This window comes from Clarias gariepinus, chromosome 7 (assembly GCF_024256425.1).
Source record: "Clarias gariepinus isolate MV-2021 ecotype Netherlands chromosome 7, CGAR_prim_01v2, whole genome shotgun sequence".
Classification (NCBI taxonomy): Eukaryota; Metazoa; Chordata; class Actinopteri; order Siluriformes; family Clariidae; genus Clarias; species Clarias gariepinus.
This window is the reverse complement of record NC_071106.1, coordinates 13,232,577-13,242,842: the sequence shown is the minus strand read 5'-3', so window position 1 is coordinate 13,242,842 and position 10,266 is coordinate 13,232,577. Positions and strand designations below refer to the sequence as shown.

At 38.1% G+C, this 10,266-nt stretch overlaps 1 protein-coding gene across 1 annotated transcript in view; it reads left to right on the top strand.

The window, feature by feature from the left end:
- Positions 1 to 1,775: 1,775 nt before the first annotated feature.
- Positions 1,776 to 10,266, top strand: part of sema3d (sema domain, immunoglobulin domain (Ig), short basic domain, secreted, (semaphorin) 3D) — a 38,454-nt gene continuing 29,963 nt past the window's right edge. The window contains exon 1 of the mRNA XM_053500249.1: positions 1,776 to 2,019. The gene's annotated coding sequence lies outside the window, so the exon portion shown is untranslated. The remainder of the gene's footprint in view (positions 2,020 to 10,266) is intronic.

Sequence of the window (10,266 nt, the reverse complement as noted above, 5' to 3'; positions counted from 1 at the left end):
ATCCCTTGTTGTCGAGAGATCTCAAAGGAAAATGTTCAGACTGGTTACAGTAACTCAAAATAACCCTTCTTTTCAGCCTTAGTAGGCAGAAAAGCATTTCGGTATGCACAACCTTGAGGTGAATGAGCAAAGTTTAAGTTTCATTCTTGTCCACAGTGGATTGATTCAGAACCTAACCTGGTATGTAATAAACCACTAGTCCATCATAGAGGACCATGCACACACGATCATATACTCATTCAGGGGCAATATTTCATTGGCAGACTGCCTACATGCATTTTTTTGGACAAGAAACCGAAGAACTCAAAAGAAACCTATGCAAACCTGGGAAGAAAATGTAAAACTCCAACACAGATAGAGGTATTGATTGAAGATTAAAACCAGGTTTTAGTTCAAATCAATTGAATGATATTTGTATAGCACTTTAACAATGGTCATTGTTAAAGCAGCTTTACACAATTAAAAATGCAAGGAAATAAATGATAATATTTACAGAAAAAAAGCATAGAGTATTAATATAAATAACAATTTGACCCTGATGAGCAAGCTGGGGTAAAGGTGGCAAGGAAGAAACCTTGAGAGGAACCAGACTCCAACCTTGAGAGAAACCTTTCACCATTTGAGTTATATCAGATAGTATGACCATAAATCAGTCGCTGGTATATCTGTATGCTATAAGGTTGAAAGTTCACTTGACCTCTTGAGAGACAACACTTTTACCATTTATACTGTTTGGTTTTAGAAAGCCTAATAATAGTTTGTAGTTTATGGATACAAACTCTGATTTTGAAGATTGAATGGTATACGACACATATAGTATTCAAGTACTATAGCTAGCTACAGTAGCTAGCTAGCTAGCTAGCTAGCTAGATCTATAGATAGAGGGAAATTTCAGACATCCAGTAGCAATGAAGACAGTGACAAAAAGACAGGTTTGTAGATACCCAGAGGAAACCCACCACGCATGGGGAGAACATGTAATCTTCATGCACACAGAGCCAAGGCGGGAATCAAACCTGCACCCTTGAGGTACAAGACGACAAAGTCACTGTGTCGCTATATGACCTAGATGGACAAAAGTATTTGGCCAAACCTGCAATGACATTGTATCCAAATACATACTGTACAACATACTTTAATATGGAGTTGGTTCCCCTTTTGCAGCTTCCACTCTTCTTGGATGATTTCGGAGTATTTCTGTGGGAATTCGTGCCCATTCATCCTGTACAGCATTTCTCAGGTCAGACAGTGATGTTGGATGAGCAAGCCTGGCTCGCAATCTCCATTTCAGTTTATCCCAAAGGTTTTCGATGGGGTTGAGGTCAGGGCTCTGTGCGGGCCGTTCAAGTTCCTCCACACCAAACTAATCAAACCATGTCTTTATAGTCCTTGCCTTGCTTTCAGTTAACTGGGGCACAGTCATGTCACAAATAGTAGTAGTAGTAGTAATAATAGTAATAATAGTAATAATAGGTTAAATGAACTAAATTGCAAGGAAACCTTTGTTGTGCAGTTGTATATATGACAACAGTGAAAATAGTCATGAATGTGCAAAGAACAGCATGAAGGTCAAATGTGATACCTCTGTAGAGAATATTATATTTTAACAATATTATACAGTTAATTGCTAATTCAGTTAATTAAAACCTATATGATTTACAAAGCACCTAGATTCTCTCACTCTCTCTCGCGCGCGCACTCTCTCTCTCTCTCTCTCTCCACCCTTTGGTAATTGGCCACGCGCGCGCTCTCCAGTTGTGTCTCAATCCAGCAGGGCGAGCGCATGAGTTAAATCGGCACGCGCAGGATCCGTTAGGAGGCAGTGAGTCAGTGTGACGGAGCACAGAGCAGTCGGATTTCTCCATCGGCGTTTATTAATTATACATTAAAAATGGTTTAAAAGCTCTTACGTACATGGACAGACGTCTGGTGTTGTAAAAAAAAAAAAAAAAAAAAACATATCTTGGAACAATTTGGCTTGGAAAAGAAAAAAAAAAAAGTTTGGAGCCAGACAGAAAGGTAAGCACTTCTGAGGAGTTTTTATTTTTATTAGTTTGGTTTGTTTTTTGTGATGTTCTAGCTGTAGGCTAAAATACATTCAAGTCTGGACACACGTGATAATAACATTTGTGCTGACAGAAATTACATTTATTATATGATATGATACTTGTCTCCTAGGACAAATTTGAACAGCTTCTTTATGCTATAGTGATCTATAATTGTAGTGAAGAGTAGATTACAAGAGCTGGTTTATTTGTGATCTTTCTTTTTTTTTCTGTTTGTTTTTTGTTTTTGCACTTCTTGATCTGCCTAAATACGTTTTAGGAGGATTTTTGAGAAAACCCCTGAGCTGTAGCTTAACATCATTAACTAACTTTTTTTTTTTTTTTGGCTTTTAACAAGTGCATGAAACATCTGTGCTGAAAGACTCAGTATCATGACATTCCTGAGGACTGATTCCTTTCCACAGCACCTCGCCTTGTCTCTACAGTATTTAATTTTTTTCTACCTCAATGCTATGCCAGCTATATTAAGCTGTGTGCCTGTATCTCTGAGATGCAAACTTCACACACCTCATTAATCATCTATCTCTAGATAGTGCAAGACAAAAACTCCGCCTCACATTAGACCAACACAAACAGACAAGATCCAATGATTTAATTAATGAAAGATTAACAAGGTTATGAAAGGTGATAAATTTCAGCAGCTGAATTCAGCCAGAGACTTGGGGAGAGGAATGTTTACAGGGAGTTAAAAAAAAAGATCAGGGCTGCACGTCAAAGGAATGAGAGAACAGCCGTCCCGCAGTCCGCTCTCTGCTCTGACTCTCACCTCTGTGCCAAGAGCTGTAGCGTGCCAGTTCAATGCGACTCTGTGGACTCTCATATTAAAGCGGGGAAACACCACTGTCCTGGATTTAAAACCACTGAGAGAAGTCTCTCCCCCAAGACATGGGCGTTCGGATAATAACTCTCTGTGATGCTTAGACACTTGGTGGAAAATCTACTTCTGGCACCCTGGTGTTTTAGAGGAGAAGTCAGAGAGAAAACTCTAGTCATGAGCTGCGAGAGAGAGAGAGAGAGAGACAGACAGAGAGCGAGAGAGAGAGAGAAAGAAAGAGAGCATCACTGGCAGAAATTCAGAGTGTCTGCTTGAAAAGAAGTCATAAGTAAATAAACACTGAAGTTTCTCATTTGTGCCAGCTTTCAATCTGATTAATGATAATGAAAGAATAATATGACAAAATTATATTGATGTTATGATAAACTACACTCTCTGAACATAGTAAATGTACCTTTTAACGGCAAATCAATTCGCACTTGTTTAAAGTCGCTCAACTTACAAGCATGTGTAACAACCAGAACAAAAAAACACACATCTTGTTGACATTACGTAAAATCTAATTAGGAATGCCATGCAGCGCACCATGACGCTGTACTTAAAGTACAGGCAGAGGGATCCCAATTCAAATCCCACCTCCTGCTGCACTACATGCACTTGTACAGTAAGTGCCTTAAACAAATAAATTTAGGGCAATGACACAAAACATGATAGCGAGCCTAAGAAAAAGAAGAAGAAGAAAGGTTCCCAGAACTGTCCTGTTAGAGCTGATGTGATGAATGCTATGTGTGCTCTGTGTATGTGTGTGTGTGTGTGTGTGTGTGGTAGCACTTCAGTGTTTGGGTGGTAAAAGCTCATAACACTGAGGTGCTACTTATCTTTCTGTCTTTCTCCCACTCCTTTGGCTCTGTCTGTCTCCACTCGCTTCTATTATCTTCCATTATATCATCTGTACAAGAGCCAAAAAGGCAAAATGGAAAAACTAAATGAAAAATGACAATTCAGGAGTATTAGAATGGATGTGAGACTGTTTCCCCAAATATCCCGCTGTGGTTCCCATAACAACATTCGCTGAACTTTGAGGAATGATGGCTATTGGAGTCACAAAATATATATAAATATTTTAAGTCAGTTACCTGTAAGGTTCATCGTAAATCTCTCTCTTTTTTTTTTATAAATGTTGACTGATAGTAATTTCACTAAGGTTTTAATGTTCCTGTGTGATGGAATCCTTTTTTTGTAAGTGAATAGGTGGGTTGGAAGACTTGAACATTCTTTGTATAATGTTTTGCCAAACTTGGTGTGTGAAGTTCTTTAGTTTTAATACAAATCATTAGATATTATGCAATACCTAATAAATGTACATGATTGGATACGTGCACCATTTTGGTCAAACTCAGGGGTTTTCACATATGTCTAACATCCTCTGTTTGCTCAGCACATGTTTGAAAGTGAGGCGAGTGATGGCATGTTGGATGAGCATTAGTGTTATATGACAGACTTAAGCTCATACTGTGTAAGTCATGTCATATACATTTTCATAATCACTATGAGGGCTTCCACCTGTTGAGAACTTATACTAGTTCTTTGGCAGAATCAGATCCCGAAAGTTGTAAAAGACGAATTACCTGCTTAATGTTATTTTTTATTACTTTTTTTTTTCAGATGACTCATGTTTTTAACATTGATCTTTTTTAACATGATGCATTCTACTTAACTAGTGGACTTATTGAACAATTACTACATCTAAGGATCACCGCTCACTTCCATCTTCTTTCATAGTAGTGTACTGTTAAGCAGTGTGGCCTTGTACTTCCAGTTGAGGGTTCAATTCCTGCCTCGGGTCTGTGTGTGTGTGTAGAGTTTGTATGCTTTCTCTTGGTGCTTGATGGGTTTCCTCCAGGTACTTTGGTTACCTCCCACAGTCCAAAGACACACTGAGTAGACTAACTGTAATTAATTGCAATAATTTCTCAGTGGCATGGGGGCTTAGTGGTTAGCACTGTTGCCTTGCCCCTTTAGGTTCCGGGTTCGATTCCCACTTCAGGTTTGTGTGAATGGAGTTTGCACATGCTTCTCAATATTTGGAGGGTTTCCTCTGGGTACTCCGGTTTCCTCCAACAGTTCAAAGACTGGCAGATTGGGCTAACTGCCGTTCCCAAATTATCCAATGTATGTGAATGAGCGTGTGTGCCCTACGATAGGCTGGCACCCCAACCAGGATGTATCTTGCCTCATGTCGTGCCCTAAGTCCCCTGGGATAGGCTTCAGGCCTCCTGTGACCCTGATCACAGGATTAAGCGGTACCGACGATGAGTGAGTGAGTTTGTGAATTTCTTCATAGTCCTCATAGTTTTTAATTAATAATGTGATTGAGAATGTGCTTATGTGACATGCAATATATTGATGAGTGTACCCCGCCCTATGTCTCTAAGTACTCTTTTAAAGTTCCCAGGCCCCAAAGACAGGACAGGACAATGGGATAGAAAATAAGTAAATGAGTGTTTGTAGAGCCCCTGGTCTTTTTCTTGAAAATGACACCAGCTGTTTTTGGCCTATTCATTTTTCAACACAGCTGTTTAGTACTGTATATTCATGCAGCACTACATTCAATGGGTAACTCCCAATGTGTCTTTGACAGAAAGCTCCATAAGGTAAAAAGAGCAGATGTGAACTGAGGGAAAAAAGAATGACAGGCAAGAGTTGATTACTTGTATACAAGTGTGTATTTTTGTTTTGGTGTGTGGTGGGTGTAAATGAATCCGAATCACTAACTTCATGCTCTCTGGCTCTCCTCGTGTCTAAGTCCCCTTGACAGTACTGTCAAACACCCCAACAAGCAGCAAACAAAGTAAAACAGCTCCTTTTATTCTTCTCTGACACTAAGTAAGGAAGTGAGCGAACTCTTCATCCCTCTAAAGCCGCACACAGAAAACAGTAGAGTTTTCACTAAAGAGCAGAGACATTATCTGAACACTTTAGAGTGGGTTCACTTTGTCAATTCTTAATTATAGCTATCAGGGTTCCTCTCAGGATGTCTAAAGTTACACATAAGTCCAGAGGTCTGTCACTCAGAGATCAGGCATTCTCTAAATGTAATGGGCTTAAAAGATTTTTTTTGTTGTTGCTAATAACACTCTCGGTTATGAGATACCTACCTGGATCTCTTCCAGTTGAGTGCAGGAATGGGAGCTAAATGTTTTCCTTTTGCAGCAATAAGAGGGGGATTAAAACATGCCATTAAGCATAGATTTGACAAAAGAAAATGCGGAAGAGGTGTAAAAGAGTATCCTTCCCAGACAGCAAAAGCATCCACTTCATCCACCATGTTTTTAGAGATATCTGATATGTTTCTACTGCTTCTCTGCTGAATGTCTTTTCTGTTTTTATGGAAGTGCAGTGATCCATTAACAGATATCCTCGAGCACCTTTCCTACAGATATTGCATTCTTACAGTTACAGACTTGCAGTCTTAACAGATGAAACTTGAGTAGTGGTTATTGTGACTTTTTCTATCGATGTGTAGAGTGAATCAGTACATAACTTCAGTGCAGTGGGTTCAAAAGGGAGTCAAATACTCATATTCTCTTCTTATAGAAGTTAATAAAAATATAAACGTATAAATATGCTACTAGTTTAACAAGTTAAAAATCATCAATGCTCAAATCAGATTGACCATCACAACCCTGTGCCAGCATTCCTCACACAGTTTTCACAAAGTTGTAAACACAAAATCATGTCTGTTTATAATGTAATACAAAGATTTTCCATCTCAACAACTAAGATCCTATTACACCTGGCATTGTGACCATTAATGGATTTATTACAGCCTTTCCACTCAACTCTCCATTTTTTACATTTGTATTTTCTGAGGGGTGTGCTAACAAAACTTATAAACTGAATGAGAGTTGACTGATGCTTTCATCCCTGCTATCATGCCTTTCTTTATTCCATAGCAAATAGTTCTACTTTTCATTGCAATATCTTGCAATGGTTAAAGAAATAATCTTATGGTTAGGACAATTAACCAGGTGGTCCTTTGTTGATGAGTGGGATAAATCGAGACGCATTTATGCTCACACTACAAATGCTATTCACTCACTCACCCATCTTCTACACCTCTTTATCCTGTATTTAGGGTCGCGGGGATCTAGAGCCTATCCCACAGGACACCTTGGACAGGGTGCCAATCCATCGCAGGGCACACATACAGTACATACACGCTTATTCACACACTACAGGCAATTTGGGAACGCCCATTAGCCTACTCTGCATATATTTGGACTGTGGAAGGAAACCGGAGTACCCGGAGGAAACCCACCAAGCACGGAGAGAACATGCAATCTCCATGCACACAGAAACGGAAATCGAATCTGGACCCCGGAGGTGCAAGGCAACAGTGCTAACCACTACACCACCGTGCCGCCTAGAAATGTTACTGTATATGGTTAATACACTGCACCTTTGAGGCAGATTTGACGCCATTCACACCTGTTCTAAACGCTGACCAATTACAAGACAGTAGACAAGTATGCATGTTAATGCCAGGTTTGGATGGAGCCTCAGGGAAATTTCACATTAGGGCCCCAGAATTGTTTCTGAGAATACTTGCCCCCAAAGTCTGGTACATTTTGATCAAATGAGAATGCAAGCGGTCTGGGCCCGAGAACTGGTGGTCTCCAGCACGGTACAGCATACTCAGGACACACAATAAATAAAATATGAAAGCTAATCGTATCTGAACATAGAAGTGGACCCGACATCATCAGTGCTGTCTGTGCCTCCTCCGAAATATCCGTGTGCACACATCACGCACCAAGCTCATTCTCTGACTTACACAGCTGATAAATTAAGGTGGCTTACAAACCAACTAGGTGCATATTTCAACCTGCTACTGCATATCGGAGGGTGAAAATACACAAGTGTACCTGAGTACAGAGAAAAATAATAATGTGAACGTTGGATTAATTGGTTTAATTCCCCAAAACTATGGTTAAAAAAAATCAAGGACTGTGTTTTTAGAATAGTCAAGATAAGAGTCAATAAGTTTTTCTTTTCTAGTTTTGGAATGGGATGCAACAATCTGTGTTCACATCCTTTTGAGTACAATATATAGTATATCAGTACAGTTACAAGTGCATTTGATTAGTGTAGTCTTAAAATAGAACCAATTTTAAGTTTAATTTGTGTAAATGTAAAGCGATAATAAATAAAAGTCAACTTGCATCGTATTTTTGCGGTGCAGCTGAAAGAAGAAAGGTAAGCACTTTTTTTTAATAACTATGTATGCAAATACACACATGTTTGCCTGCCAGCTGTGCTGCCAGTATGATATATAGGCTCGATTAGTGGTTTGCCAAGAAAGGAAACCAGAGCTTTCCTAATAACATGAGTTAAGTTTTCCTCCCTCACAAGCACACACACCGATCATATAAGTATAATAATGTCCCTTACTTACAGACATATCATCAGTCATTAACATGAGTTACTGTTTTTATATTCATCTCCTTACTATTATTTAATGTATTAAATCACTTTTTAAAGAACGGATTACGCTTTTAAGGACACAATTGCACCATTATTTAATTGATTAAACATGTTTTGTATTGACTATGTGTAAGAGCATAAATAACAACTAGCTTATTTAGAATATTTATGCATTTGTAGCCCAAAGACAGCTGTAACTGCCCTGTGATGGGTGGAGACAAAGGGAAAAATGAACTAATGAGTTTTTTCTTTATTAGAAAAGAAAACCGTTTAAAAGAATTATGTGAGTTTCTGATGAATGGAAACATTCATGACAACAAAACAGAGATTCTTGTTTTTAAGTAGTGGGCAGTTGCTTCTTAAAAAACGGTTATTTCTACAGGATACAGCTGTAAATGTTCTGGAAGAGATGTTCTTTGGAAATCAGTGTTGGCCTTAGAAGTTCCACGTCTTTATGCGAATGATCCAAAGTTTTACTTGTCCTAAAAACTGATTTGTGTCTTTTTTTTATTGCATGTTGGCATTTATATATTTAACCTGTGTTTGGCATCATGCTGATTGGATCAGTAATTCACTGTGCTGCCAAAAAGAACAGTAATAAAACCTGTGTAAACTTACAAACTGTATAACCAAATAAATACATAAAAAAAAAACGTAGAAGAAGAACATGATAAAGAGTGATATAAAAAAGAACAGTGAGAAGTAAAGTGAGGAAACAGAATGGAAAAAGAGGAAATAATACAAAATCTGCACAGGGGGACCCAGTGATCATGAACCGTGGGCACAACATATACATCATATATATCAGTTGAATCATTTGTATTGGAGGTTTTGTTTGTGCCCAGCATGGCTTGACTGGATAACCTCTGTTCCCACAATGCCACTCCCTGCTCACTCTTTGTTCACTCCCTGCTCACTCCTCACGCCCTGAGGGCCGCTGTATGATCCATCACTTCCAGCATTATCTTTTCTACCATGGTCGATAGAGGACAGCAGCATTTCCTTAAGTAAACAGACCTGTGCTAGGAATGTTGATAGAACATGTATATGGAAGCTAATGATTTGCCCTTAATTAATTATTAAGTTAAAGTATTCTATTAAATTACTAAATATATTTGGTAATACATACTTTATTACAGCATTTAAACCAGCTTCTATGGCTAAAGAATTTTTGTGCATTTTTGTGCCCTAATTGTAAAAATTAGCTGAAGGTTATGTAGGACTTGATTTAAAAAAAAAAAAAAAAAAAAACTATTTAAAAAAAGTAAACAAAACTGTTGATTAATCATGGCCTTAGCAAAAATGATGGTTTGGATGCAGCTATGGGCCACCTTAGAGCTTTATGGACTATTTCTACCTCATGCACCTTCAACTAGGTTTTTTTAAATACACAATGAGACATTGATTTAATGTGACCATACATTATTTGGACTTGTTCTTTGCCATAGGGTTTTTTTAGTCTTCAGGCCTTGTAATCAGTAAAATGATTAATTTTGGATCGACTTCGATGTGAACCAAAGCAGGAGAATGACTTGACACACAAGCTAAATAAAAATATGTATGGTTTATTCTATGATTATAAAAAGTATATATATTAGGGTTTCTTGGTGAAAAATGATTTAAGATTGTCTCAAACTACGTAGGTTCAGTCATTTTTCAAGCTATCCAGTTGTCCAACTTTTGCTCAGTGTTGCATGAGATGATATTTTCTGATAGTGAAGGAAAGGTTAACTATAAAAACCAAAATACAAAACAGATATTATTATTTAACCTAAAGCACAGCTGTTACTAAGAATAATTCAGCCAAGACAAATGCTCTTCTAATGTTCCTCACATTGACATTTCATACTTGAAAGGATATAATGTGCTTTTTCCATTTGCATCAAAAGCATTTTCAACTAAGTGATGTAATGCACCAGAACATGCTTTATAACACAT